The following is an 11,869-nucleotide window of genomic DNA, read 5'->3' as shown; positions in this document are numbered from 1 at the left end:
CTTACGTACAGACCCACATAGAGACATGCAGTGTTACACTTGTTGATTTGACTCGATTGGTATATATTTTAGGAGTCTCCAGTTCTGCTGGGGATGTGGTGCTACCTGCTGCTGACAACATCCCAGAGGGTGCCTGGCTACGAGCTACATACCAGAGGGTGCCTGACTACGAGCCACATCCCAGAGGGTGCCTGACTACAAGCCACATCCCAGAGGGTGCCTGACTACAAGCCACATCCCAAAGGGTGCCTGACTACAAGCCACATCCCAGAGATGCCTGCCTAGAGGACTTCATCCCATGTGATTGTAGCGCACCAAACATAGATAAATTTCCAAATTCTGATCATAATTAATCAAAAGGGCTTATGTACAGACCCACATAGAGACATGCAGTGTTACACTTGTTGATTTGACTCGATTGGTATATATTTCAGGAGTCTGCAGTTCTGCTGGGGATGTGGTGCTACCTGCTGCTGACAACATCCTAGAGGGTGCCTGGCTACGAGCTACATACCAGAGGGTGCCTGACTACGAGCCACATCCCAGAGGTTGCCTGACTACGAGCCACATCCCAGAGGGTGCCTGACTACAAGCCACATCCCAGAGGGTGCCTGACTACAAGCCACATCCCAGAGGGTGCCTGACTACAAGCCACATCCCAGAGGGTGCCTGACTACAAGCCACATCCCAGAGGGTGCCTGACTACAAGCCACATCCCAGAGGGTGCCTGACTACAAGCCACATCCCAGAGGGTGCCTGACTACAAGCCACATCCCAGAGGGTGCCTGACTACAGCCACATCCCAGAGGGTGCCTGACTACAAGCCACATCCCAGAGGGTGCCTGACTACAAGCCACATCCCAGAGGGTGCCTGACTACAAGCCACATCCCAGAGGGTGCCTGACTACAAGCCACATCCCAGAGGGTGCCTGCCTAGAGGACATCATCCCATGTGATTGAAGCGCACAAAACATATGTAAATTTCCAAATTCTGATCATAGTTAATCAAAAGGGCTTACGTACAGACCCACATAGAGACATGCAGTGTTACACTTGTTGATTTGACTCGATTGGTATATATTTTAGGAGTCTCCAGTTCTGCTGGGGATGTGGTGCTACCTGCTGCTGACAACATCCCAGAGGGTGCCTGGCTACGAGCTACATACCAGAGGGTGCCTGACTACGAGCCACATCCCAGAGGGTGCCTGACTACAAGCCACATCCCAGAGGGTGCCTGACTACAAGCCACATCCCAAAGGGTGCCTGACTACAAGCCACATCCCAGAGATGCCTGCCTAGAGGACTTCATCCCATGTGATTGTAGCGCACCAAACATAGATAAATTTCCAAATTCTGATCATAATTAATCAAAAGGGCTTATGTACAGACCCACATAGAGACATGCAGTGTTACACTTGTTGATTTGACTCGATTGGTAAATATTTCAGGAGTCTGCAGTTCTGCTGGAGATGTGGTGCTACCTGCTGCTGACAACATCCCAGAGGGTGCCTGACTACAAGCTACATCCCAGAGGGTGCTTGACTACAAGCCACATCCCAGAGGGTGCCTGACTTCAAGCCACATCCCAGAGGGTGCCTGACTACAAGCCACATCCCAGAGGGTGCCTGACTACAAGCCACATCCAAGAGGGTGCCTGACTACAAGCCACATCCCAGAGGGTGCCTGACTATAATCTACATCCCAGAGAGTGCCTGACTAGAGGATATCATCCCATGTGATTGAAGCGCACCAAACATAGATAAATTTCCAAATTCTGATCATAATTAATCAAAAGGGCTTATGTACAGACCCACATAGAGACATGCAGTGTTACACTTGTTGATTTGACTCGATTGGTATATATTTCAGGAGTCTGCAGTTCTGCTGGGGATGGGTGCTACCTGCTGCTGACAACATCCCAGAGGGTGCCTGGCTACGAGCTACATCCCAGAGGGTGCCTGACTACAAGCCACATCCCATAGGGTGCCTGACTACAAGCCACATCCCAGAGGGTGCCTGCCTAGAGGACATCATCCCATGTGATTGAAGCGCACCAAACATAGGTAAATTTCCAAATTCTGATCATAATTAATCAAAAGGGCTTATGTACAGACCCACATAGAGACATGCAGTGTTACACTTGTTGATTTGACTCGATTGGTAAATATTTCAGGAGTCTGCAGTTCTGCTGGGGATGTGGTGCTACCTGCTACGAGGGTGCCTGGCTACGAGCTACATCCCAGAGGGTGCCTGACAACGAGCCACATCCCAGAGGGTGCCTGACTACAAGCTACATCCCAGAGGGTGCTTGACTACAAGCCACATCCCAGAGGGTGCCTGACTACAAGCCACATCCAAGAGGGTGCCTGACTACAAGCCACATCCCAGAGGGTGCCTGACTACAAGCCACATCCAAGAGGGTGCCTGACTACAAGCCACATCCCAGAGGGTGCCCGACTACAAGCTACATCCCAGAGAGTGCCTGACTAGAGGATATCATCCCATGTGATTGAAGCGCACCAAACATAGATAAATTTCCAAATTCTGATCATAATTAATCAAAAGGGCTTATGTACAGACCCACATAGAGACATGCAGTGTTACACTTGTTGATTTGACTCGATTGGTATATATTTCAGGAGTCTGCAGTTCTGCTGGGGATGGGTGCTACCTGCTGCTGACAACATCCCAGAGGGTGCCTGGCTACGAGCTACATCCCAGAGGGTGCCTGGCTACGAGCTACATCCCAGAGGGTGCCTGACTACAAGCCACATCCCAGAGGGTGCCTGACTACAAGCCACATCCCAGAGGGTGCCTGCCTAGAGGACATCATCCCATGTGATTGAAGTGCACCAAACACGGGTAAATTTCCAAATTCTGATCATAATTAATCAAAAGGGCTTATGTACAGACCCACATAGAGACATGCAGTGTTACACTTGTTGATTTGACTCGATTGGTATATATTTCAGGAGTCTGCAGTTCTGCTGGGGATGTGGTGCTACCTGCTGCTGACAACATCCTAGAGGGTGCCTGACTACGAGCCACATCCCAGAGGTTGCCTGACTACGAGCCACATCCCAGAGGGTGCCTGACTACAAGCCACATCCCAGAGGGTGCCTGACTACAAGCCACATCCCAGAGGGTGCCTTACTACAAGCCACATCCCAGAGGGTGCCTGACTACAAGCCACATCCCAGAGGGTGCCTGACTACAAGCCACATCCCAGAGGGTGTCTGACTACAAGCCACATCCCAGAGGGTGCCTGACTACAAGTCACATCCCAGAGGGTGCCTGCCTAGAGGACATCATCCCATGTGATTGAAGCGCACCAAACATAGGTAAATTTCCAAATACTGATCATAATTAATCAAAAGGGCTTATGTACAGACCCACATAGAGACATGCAGTGTTACACTTGTTGATTTGACTCGATTGGTATAAATTTCAGGAGTCTGCAGTTCTGCTGGGGATGTGGTGCTACCTGCTCCTGACAACATCCCAGAGGGTGCCTGGCTATGAGCTACATCCCAGAGGGTGCCTGACTACAAGCCACATCCCAGAGGGTGCCTGACTACAAGCCACATCCCAGAGGGTGCCTGACTACAAGCCACTTCGCAGAGGGTGCCTGACTACAAGCTACATCCCAGAGGGTGCCTGACTACAAGCCACAACAAGATTTGTGAAGATTTCACATTTCGTTGGCCTGTTTAAATCATTCTTGGAAGTATATGTGCTTTTCGAATTGTTGTCAACGTACTTGAAATGAGGTACTTCATTACAAGTATGTAGACAGAATACATGTTAAACTTGTATCGAGGTACTATACAAGTTCATGTATTCACATACAAAAACTGCATGTTTGTAATGAGGTACTTCATTACAATCATGTAATTATAACATGCTTGCAATGAAGTACCTTATTGCAAGTATGTAAACGTTTCATGTGCGTAATGAAGTACCGCATTACAACCGTGAAACAAGTTAAGTTAATTTGTAATGCAGTTTGCTCATTACAAAATACGAAACAACATAAGTTTATTTGTAGTAAATTCATAACAAATAAAAAGAGAACAATATGTTTAAGGAGTGTTTTTAAGTGTTTATTAGACATTAAGTTTTGTATTGTTACTACTTAATTTGTCTTTCAATTATTTATTAGTCTAATTGTTTACATGGTATTTGTTCTGGGGTAGCTTACATGGTGGCCACCATCCTGTTTTGTTGGTAACTCTTAAAGCTTTTAATGTGAAAGGTCATGACATTGTGTTGTGTGAATATGGAGGTTGTTTAAGAGTACTCATTACCGAGGTTATTTAATTACAAAGGTCATGACAATGTCATAGAGTCCTCATTAACGAGGTGATTTAATTACAAAGGTCATGACAATGTCATAGAGTACTCATTAACGAGGTGATGTAATTACAAAGGTCATGACAATGTCATAGAGTACTCATTAACGAGGTTATTTCAATTATAAAGGTCATGACAATGTCATAGAGTACTCATTAACGAGGTGATTTAATTACAAAGGTCTTGACATTGTCTCAGCTGTATAGAGTACTCATTAATAGGTTAATATAATTATAATTATAAAGGTCATGACATTGTCTTAGCTGTAAAGAGTACTCATTAACAAGGTTTTATCATTACAAAGGTCATGACATTGTCTTAGCTGTATAGAGTACTCATTAACAAGGTTTTATAATAACAAAGGTCATGACATTGTCTTAGCTGTATAGAGTACTCATTAACAAGGTTTTATAATTACAAAGGTCATGACATTGTCTTAGCTGTATAGAGTACTCATTAACAAGGTTTTATATTTACAAAGGTCATGACATTGTCTTAGCTGTATAGAGTACTCATTAACAAGGTTTTATAATTACAAAGGTCATGACATTGTCTTAGCTGTATAGAGTACTCATTAACAAGGTTTTATAATAACAAAGGTCATGACATTGTCTTAGCTGTATAGAGTATTCATTAACAAGGTTTTATAATTACAAAGGTCATGACATTGTCTTAGCTGTATAGAGTACTCATTAACAAGGTTTTATAATAACAAAGGTCATGACATTGTCTTAGCTGTATAGAGTACTCATTAACAAGGTTTTATAATTACAAAGGTCATGACTTTGTCTTAGCTGTATAGAGTACTCATTAACAAGGTTTTATAAATACAAGGCCATGACATTGTCTTAGCTGTAAAGAGTACTCATTAACAAGGTTTTGTCATTACAAAGGTCATGACATTGTCTTAGCTGTAAAGAGTACTCATTAACAAGGTTTTATAATTACAAAGGTCATGACATTATCTTATCTGTATAGAGTACTCATTAACAAGGTTTTATAATTACAAAGGTCATGACATTGTCTTAGCTGTATAGAGTACTCATTAACAAGGTTTTATAGTTACAAAGGTCATGACATTGTCTTAGCTGTATAGAGTACTCATTAAAAGGTTTTATAATTACAAAGGTCATGACATTGTCTTAGCTGTATAGAGTACTCATTAACAAGGTTTTATAATTACAAAGGTCATGACATTGTCTTAGCTGTATAGAGAACTCATTAACAAGGTTTTATAAATACAAGGCCATGACATTGTCTTAGCTGTAAAGAGTACTCATTAACAAGGTTTTATCATTACAACGGTCATGACATTGTCTTAGCTGTAAAGAGTACTCATTAACAAGGTTTTATAATTACAAAGGTCATGACATTATCTTATCTGTATAGAGTACTCATTAACAAGGTTTTATAATTACAAAGGTCATGACATTGTCTTAGCTGTATAGAGTACTCATTAACAAGGTTTTATAATTACAAAGGTCATGACATTATCTTATCTGTATAGAGTACTCATTAACAAGGTTTTATAATTACAAAGGTCATGACATTGTCTTAGCTGTATAGAGTACTCATTAACAAGGTTTTATAATTACAAAGGTCATGACATTGTCTTAGCTGTATAGAGTACTCATTAACAAGGTTTTATAATAACAAAGGTCATGACATTGTCCTAGCTGTATAGAGTACTCATTAACAAGGTTTTATTATTACAAAGGTCATGACATTGTCTTAGCTGTAAAGAGTACTCATTAACAAGGTTTTATTATTACAAAGGTCATGACATTGTCTTAGCTGTATAGAGTACTCATTAACAAGGTTTTATAATTACAAAGGTCATGACATTGTCTTAGCTGTATAGAGTACTCATTAACAAGGTTTTATAATTACAAAGATCATGACATTGTCTTAGCTGTATAGAGTACTCATTAACAAGGTTTTATAATTACAAAGGTCATGACATTGTCTTAGCTGTATAGAGTACTCATTAAAAGGTTTTATAATTACAAAGGTCATGACATTGTCTTAGCTGTATAGAGTACTCATTAACAAGGTTTTATAATTACAAAGGTCATGACATTGTCTTAGCTGTATAGAGTACTCATCAACAAGGTTTTATAAATACAAGGCCATGACATTGTCTTAGCTGTAAAGAGTACTCATTAACAAGGTTTTATAATTACAAAGGTCATGACATTGTCTTAGCTGTATAGAGTACTCATTAACAAGGTTTTATAATAACAAAGGTCATGACATTGTCTTAGCTGTATAGAGTACTCATTAACAAGGTTTTATTATTACAAAGGTCATGACATTGTCTTAGCTGTAAAGAGTACTCATTAACAAGGTTTTATTATTACAAAGGTCATGATATTGTCTTATCTGTATAGAGTACTCATTAACAAGGTTTTATAATTACAAAGGTCATGACATTGTCTTAGCTGTATAGAGTACTCATTAACAAGGTTTTATAATTACAAAGGTCATGACATTGTCTTAGCTGTATAGAGTACTCATTAACAAGGTTTTATAATTACAAAGGTCATGACATTGTCTTAGCTGTATAGAGTACTCATTAACGAGGTGATGTAATTACAAAGGTCATGACATTGTCTTAGCTGTATAGAGTACTCATTAACAAGGTTTTATAATTACAAAGGTCATGACATTGTCTTAGCTGTATAGAGTACTCATTAACAAGGTTTTATAAATACAAGGCCATGACATTGTCTTAGCTGTAAAGAGTACTCATTAACAAGGTTTTATCATTACAAAGGTCATGACATTGTCTTAGCTGTAAAGAATACTCATTAACAAGGTTTTATAATTACAAAGGTCATGACATTATCTTATCTGTATAGAGTACTCATTAACAAGGTTTATAATTACAAAGGTCATGACATTGTCTTAGCTGTATAGAGTACTCATTAACAAGGTTGTATGTATACAAAGGTCATGCCATTGTCTTAGCTGTATAGAGTACTCATGAACAAGGTTTTATAATATAATAATAACATAAAATAATAATAATAATAAATAATAATTAGAGGGGGTAACATTACAAAGAAGCAATTGTTGTAATGGTTACACACTCAGATGTATTACGATCCCTTTTGTGGGGTGGGAGATGACAACCTTCACGTGGTCCACCCTGTTGTTAACTAATTGTCATCAGCTGTATATACGTATGTATATATAGCTCTATGCATCTAACCAATCTACCCCATCAGGTAAGATGGAATTTGACTCGATGAACTTTCAAGAATGTTCATGATCAGTCCATGAACATGCCTTAAACAGTTCACAACATGTTCATTAGAGCAGTTCATGAACCAAGTTCAAGAACTGTTTATCTGTTCAATTGATGGACATTTGATAGGGGAACAAAAGGGAAGCGAAGAGTTCTTTATTGGCCGTTTAAAACCAGCAGGGTCGTTGCCAGGTGATAAAGGCCCGAGCAGAAGGCGAGGGCCTTTATCGCACGGCAACATACGTTTAAGAACAAGTCACTACTCTTTTATTCCCATTCATAAATGCCCTTTTGTTAAAAAGCGCGCTTAGAAATAGATATTCGCGCGCGCTTAGAAATAGATTACGCCCTGTTACTAAAAGCTATGAATTGCGCGTTCGGCATGAGTATATTGGCGTACGTAGGCCTGACACGCGGAAGCCGGCCGGTTATAAACAGCTCCAGCTGGGCCCAATTTCATGGCTCTGCTTACCGTAAGCAAAAAATCAGCGCTTACGGAAGCAGGGAATTCTGTGTATACGGCAAGCGTATTTCATGGGTTAGCGGCGAATTTTGGCTTTTGCGCGTGCCTACTCCACGTTTCTAGGCATTCTACGCTTAAAAGGCTAGCTCAGAAAGCCGGTTATAAACAGCTCCAGCAGGGCCCAATTTCATGGCACTGCTTACCGTGAGCAAAGAATCAGCGCTTGCGGAAGCAGGGAATTCTGTGTATACGGCAAGCTTATTTCATGGGTTAGCGGCGAATTTTGGCTTTTGCGCGTGCCTACTCCACGTTTCTAGGCATTCTACGCTTAAAAGGCTAGCTCAGAGCGGGGGAGCAAAGAATCAGCGCTTACGGAAGCAGTGAATTCTGTGTATAGGGCAAGCGTATTGGGAATAGTGTCATCAGTGGTCATTTCAACTTGGTTTTAGGTGGTTCCTCAGATGTTTAACCCAGGAGGGGGGGTGTCTGGCGGGCCCAATTCAGCAAATCTCAAGTCTGGCGGCTGATACTGGTATAAATTATAGTATTATTGGTCCTTTCTCTATCTGGTCATTTCAACTGCAGTTCCTCTGTTGTTTAACCCAGGGGGAGGGGGGGGGGGGTTGCAGGCCAATGCAGCGAAATTATTGTACTACTACTAGCATACTTGTTGTTATTAAATTATGGGCTCTCACGTTTTTAAAGAATACCAGGTCGACGCGTGGGGCCAGGGCTGGAGCTCCAGAAAGGGGGAGTTTTTAGAATTATGTATTTCAAGAGGCGGTATCACTGAGTATGGATTGAATTTTTGGTGCGTCTTCATAAACTCTTGGAGTATCAAGAAGACGATAGGCCTACCCATGCCGGATTAACATGAGTTGAGATTTGTGAGTTTGGTGTTATTTACCGAGCTTTGTTTGTTTTGATTGACTGTTTGCAGGGAAGAGGTTGAATCAAGGAAGAGGCTGAGTGAGAAGAATGCAGAGGACTTGAAGCATATGGATAAAAGACGAAGAGACAACCAGGTTATTACAGTTTGGAGAAATCTTTCCATAAAGCTTTGTCCTTTTTCTTGAAACTGTACTTAATTTTGGTCCAATTCCAATCCATCAAGTAATTTATTTATTTGTTTATTTATTTATTCACTTAGGCTTTAAAAACTTCAAAACACACAGCAACAATAAGTAGAAATGTGTAATTTTTACATTATTAGTAAAATAATTAGAGACATATCAACAAAAAGCAAGCAGAAGCCTATAGGGATTGCCCAATAGGGAACCAAATCACTATCCAGATCTTGAATTGGTCTCAACGTTTTGACCAACTTGCTATAGTCATCGTCAAGAGATTGACTCCGCGGTAGTGCAGTTAATTATGATCCTATAAAGCTAAAGTAGTTGTCCCAGCCAATTTTCTATACCTTCCGCCCGGGTATAGTTACAAAGCAGGACAGTTCTTTTCAGAACAAGTCTCTCAAAAATCTGATAATCTACTCTTTGTGGTAGTAGAATAAAGAAAGACAGTTCTCTAAGAACAAACTCTACCTGGCAAGTAGAAACACACATGGTGTTACCGCAAACCAAATATATATTGATACCTCACCATGCAACGCCTAAATTCTTTTGTACCCTTTTCACTGATGAAAGAGGTTTCTAAAAAAATAATTGCCTTGTTAATGATTTCCAATCCATGTTTAGTTTCACCTCACATGTAGGTACTTGTGAAATTTGTGTGTAATTTCTTTTCCCAAAAGACTTTGATGCTTTATTTGTCGTTAAAAAGACAAATAGTTAATTATTTTCTGCAAATTATTTATTATGACCCATCAAAATGAACTAGGCATATCTGAGCTTTTAAGGAACTGGTGGTTCTCAAATGTAATACTGTAAAAAATTAACTATGCCTAGTGATCAAATGCACACAAAACGTGCAACTACACAGCTGATGTAAATTTGTCCGATATTTGTCGTTTATTTTAGGTTGCGTAGAGAACCCTACTGAAGTACTTTCGACGAGCAGTAGCGTCTAGACAAACAGTAAGTACAGTCTTTCTTATGATTTTTCTCCTGTAGATGATCAGCGTATATTAATAGAAACATGAGTCTTTAACCAATAGTTCTTTTCCGAACCAACACAACTCATAAAGAGATTCACATAGTGTTATCGCAAAATGTTCTTATAGTTACAATTCCACCATACAAAGTTTCAAATCCTACTAATGGTGGTGGGCATCAAATAGGTAGGGGTGGGGTGACAAGGGGAGGGGGGCACAATATCAAATGTCCCCCCATCTTTTTGACCACCTTAATCATGAAGCCCAAGTATTGCACTGTGTAAGACCAACCCTGTGTCTCGCCATGGGCATTAATCCTGGGGGCTATAAGGATGACACAACTTTTTAGAAGGGTGGGGGACACTATATCAAATGTCCCCCCTCAAAATTTACCAAAGATTGCACCACAGAGCATCTAAAATGCAGAATTTTCCCGTGCCTATATCCGCTTAGGGCTTAGATGAAGTGTCATTTTTAGTAACAATACAAAGTATGAGAATACTAGTGAATTCTTTTTTTAAACCCTGACTTGCAGCTGCCCCCAAGCCGGTTTCCAATGCATCAGCTTTCTACAGTAGAGGGCGCCAGATTGCTGGTTACTCTGCCACGGATGCATTGCTACAATCAAGGTGAGTTTATTGGGTTTTTTAAAGTGGGGCCTTAAAAAAACATGTTATTTTTTATATGGCATTAGTTCTATTTGTCCTCACAACCTGATGTTGATTTCTTTAGAGCACAACAACTTTTTTTTAATTCGGGAGACTTCTCTACTACCTCAGATTAGATTCTCTGAATGGACCCTACCCATGAAATATGCTAATTACATTCATGCATGCGTACAGACCCTGTTGGTTGCAGACGCGCAATCGCGTCTGCGTCACGCACCCATTAGCCGTTTAAAAAAACAGCGCGATGCTCCCTCATTTTGCCAACCAAAACGTTAGTGCGCACGCGCTATGTGCAATTTACATATTTCATGGAAAGGGTCTATTGGGGAGACTTCTCAGTTCTGAAAAGAACTGTCCTGCTTCTTAAATACTACCTAGGCAGAAGGTAGGAAATCTACCTAGCAAGTAGATACGCATGTTGTTATCGCTAACATTGATACCTAGGTTATTGATACCCCACCGTGCAATGCCTCAAGTCCCATATTCTTAATGTTGTTTGTCCCCTCAGGCAAACCAGCTCTAACGTCACGGTAAAGCGTACCGCTGGATTCCTGAGCGTCTCTAATAATACCTGGCGCTTTGTATCCTTTGTATCCTTTGGCAAAAGGCAAAAGGCGCGTTATAAATACGGTTATAAACTCAAAGAGGTTGTACCCGATCACAAGCTACCCGGCTGGAGGCAGAAGAGCATCCCCACAGCAGTCAAGACGTCTCAGATCAGTCTACAAGGGTAGGTCATTCACACACTTAAAAAAAAAAAGTATTATTACTACTTTTTTACCCTTTCACCGATGTGTGTTAGCACTGTATACTCAGTACTTTGCCGATTGCTGTGGAAAAATATCACCAGCATGTTACTCGGGTGGGATTCGAACCCACAACCCTTGCAATTCTAGAGCAGTGTCTTACCAATAAGACTACCGTGACTGCCAGTAGCTAGAGGCAGTTTGAATCCTATGTTTTGGCAGCGGGTACCACAACGATATAATAGATGTTAACATAGGATTCGAACTGCCAATATGGGTACTGCATTAATATTCTTTAGCACCAATGTAACATTACCATCTATAACAATAATAACA

General features: G+C 40.9%; 1 long non-coding RNA gene across 1 annotated transcript; it reads left to right on the top strand.

The window, feature by feature from the left end:
- The first annotated feature begins 9,049 nt into the window (after positions 1–9,049).
- On the top strand, positions 9,050–10,990 carry LOC117305053. The gene is made up of 3 exons (XR_004520643.1): positions 9,050–9,091; positions 10,046–10,102; positions 10,655–10,990. It is a non-coding gene; the product is annotated as an uncharacterized LOC117305053 (long non-coding RNA).
- Positions 10,991–11,869: the final 879 nt, after the last annotated feature.

The sequence above is a fragment of the Asterias rubens genome, chromosome 1 (genome assembly GCF_902459465.1).
Source record: "Asterias rubens chromosome 1, eAstRub1.3, whole genome shotgun sequence".
Lineage (NCBI taxonomy): Eukaryota > Metazoa > Echinodermata > Asteroidea > Forcipulatida > Asteriidae > Asterias > Asterias rubens.
This window is presented reverse-complemented; position numbering and strand designations above follow the sequence as displayed.